Source organism: Coffea arabica, chromosome 4c (genome assembly GCF_036785885.1).
Source record: "Coffea arabica cultivar ET-39 chromosome 4c, Coffea Arabica ET-39 HiFi, whole genome shotgun sequence".
NCBI lineage: Eukaryota > Viridiplantae > Streptophyta > Magnoliopsida > Gentianales > Rubiaceae > Coffea > Coffea arabica.
In genome coordinates, this window is record NC_092316.1 from 40017342 (window position 1) to 40020533 (window position 3192).

A 3192-nucleotide genomic window follows, 5' to 3' on the forward strand; every position below is an offset into this window, starting at 1 on the left:
AAATAAAAAAAAATAAAAAGAAAAGAAATCCGGAGTCGGTCATGAATAGTAACCGACCCGTCAGAACCCAACCAAACATCAAAGATACATCTACAACATCAAATTCAACTTTTACAAGCCAAAATGGCATATGAAAGTTACTCAAAATTAATACATGTACGGTTGCCAAAATAAAAGTGAAAACGGCCCCAAAGGCACATTTAGGGTTTCAATTCATAACTATACAAAAGAGATATTCATCTAGTTCATTCGGCAACCAATTATCAAAAGTCATTCCAAAAGCAGTCAGATTCCTGTAAAGATAACAAAAGGAACGGGGTGAGCTTACGCCCAGTGATATACTATCACTCAAGCAACCAAGTGCATATAAGCATCAAGCTTTTCATTCAATACATTAAAAGTAAGCAAAGGCACACATCACATGTGGTGATAAAAGGATACGGGTGGCTCTCAAGAGCCCTTTTCCCTCGTTTGCATTTCTTGATCGAACTTCATTGACTCTCCGTCAATTCAAAAGTGACCAACCGTAGACACCACTTTACTTCCATTCCTTCCACCCAACATACCCCTACCGGGCCCGAACTCCAAACACTTGCACTTTGGTATTACTTGAGTAAACCGGAATCGAGAGTCTCTCATACTACAAGATTCCATATAACACTTCCCCAAGGCACATCAATTGGCACGACCAAGCCCTCGCCGGCTCGATTCAATCAACTACCAAAGGGGTTGAGCTCAAATATAACAATTGTAGTCGTTGGATACTCGTCCAAACGACACCAAACCATGTACTTTCATTTCATGTAACATTTCGTATAACATTCCAATAACATGATAAACAATAAGTGAGAGTGATAAAGTACACTCTCACTTCAATCAATTCACATTCAACGTATCAAGTTCAAGTATCAAAGCCATATAGTAACACACAAGTGAGTAGTACACTCACCAAGCTTGCAAATGAGGTTTCATGCACTTCCGTCAAAAGAACGTCGTGCACCACCGTCACGCCCTAAAACATGCAAACAAGTACAATGAGACTCGATAACGAGTCATAAACCAATACCAAATATGACCCCAATAGGGTTCCATAAGCATATACAAGCATTAGAGAAACCCAGAAAATCCGGAAATGGATTTAGCTTTGCCCTGAAAAAAAAACAGTTTTTCACCTCATTTTACGGTAATGGCACCAAAGGCCCTATGATTATCGGATGAAGGTGTAAGATCCACCATTTCGAAGCTAAGAAACAGGGTTACAATATTACAGAAGGTCACTCAGCCCAGTTCCGAGTACAAACAGGTCAAAAATGCAAGATACTACACTAGAACCGCAAAAACAGATTCACAAACCACATTCTGCTGCAAACAGCATAACTCAACCTACTTAAGTCCAAATCCAGAAATTCCAAAGCCATCTGAAAGCTTAGAAACAGGGATACATTTCATCAGAAGACCTAAACAACAAATTCCAAAGCAATGCCAACCAAAACACCCAATTACAGGCGCAATTCTTACATTCGAGTAAAACCAGGACAGCAAGGGTAATTTCGACTTTTCTCAGGCTACGCTACTCCGATTGACCTGAAATTTTCTAGGCACATCTAAAATATCATTCCCTACAACTTTTATGTTTTAAGCCAAGGCAAATTCGGCCTGTAACTATGAGCTACAAAACCGGGCAGAATGTAATCATCATAAACCCTAACTTTCCAAAATTTCTTCCAAAACTGAAATTGTTTGCAATTAACCACTTTTTCCACCTCATAGAGTCCTTAAACATCATTCCCAATCATCATATATAGCCACACAATCATGTTTATATTAAAACAGAAAAATCACCAATAATTAGAAAATTTCACCAATTCAACCAAAACTCAAAATATAATCCATAAAGTTGCATCTCATACCACCACTAATCATAAATTAGGCATCATTAGAGGAAGGAAAGTGGTTCTTCACAACTCACCTTAGAAACAAGAGAGAAAGAGCAATTAGTCCTCTTAGCTTTCCAAATAACTCCACACAACACCTCACTATCACTCCCTTAAGTGTTTCTATGGAGCAAAAACAAAATTCAATGGTTGATTTAGAAGATTGGAGCAAAGATTGAAGCAACTTGGAGAGCTTTCTTTCTTCCTTTCTTGAGAGAGAGGGCCAACTATGAGCTTGGGAATTTTGATGATTTTTGAGCAATTTTTGACTAAAATGGTAAAGTAAGGAATAGTAGTCAAAAGTCATGGTTAAATCATGTGGTGACACTTGTCACCCCATTAAATGCATAGCTATCTCTTTGTTCCTCTCACACCAATCCAAATAGCACCCTCTAATTATCTCTTAACACCCGGTAAATTAATTCCAGTATCCAAAACTTAACCTAGTTGGCCGAATTTTTCCGAACTTTTCGCACTAGTGGGTCCCACGTCCGGTATACGCTCTTAATTTCTCAAAACCTATTCGATACTAGAAAAATCATCCAAAAACTATATCTGGTCATTAAAAATATCTAGAAATTTTTCCTACTCACGAAAATGCAGAAAACAAGCCATGAAAGATTCTAAAACCTAGAAAATGGAAAATTACGGGTTCTCACACAAGGGCTCTAAAAATGCAACAGAAATCAGTTTTTTTTCTACCGTCCAAATGAGGGTTTAAGGGGGGTCATTGGATATAAAAAGAAAAATCTGAGGACAGCTAGGGGGTTTTTGAGGGCTGGACAAAAGGGAGACCGAGAAGTGAGTGGCGGCTTGGGGGTGAGATAGGAGAGCTGCCGGAAAAGAAAAAGGGAGAAAGGGAGGCTCAGCGAGAGAGAAACCGAGAGTGTGAGATAGAGAGTAAGGGTGGCGGCCAGGAAAATAGAGAGGAAGAAAACCAGAAAAAGAAAAAGGATAGATCTTCGGCTAGCATCCCCTGCATCAGCGCTGGAATCTTCTGCGACCCAGTTCGTGGATTTCGTTTGCCAGAACCGTTCGATTTCTGGGAGCCTCTCCTATTTGTTTAGAAGCCTAAGTGCTCTCAGGTAATCGTGGATTCTTCTCAATCTTGGTTTGACACAATTTTATAAGAGATCCGAACCCTTTTATGCATGATTTTCTTTCTTTCCTAAGTTTTGTCGATGCTTGAGGACGATGACTGCAAATCATTCTTTTCCTTTCTTTGGTTGCTGAAGTTGTGACCTGTTTGACGTTCTTG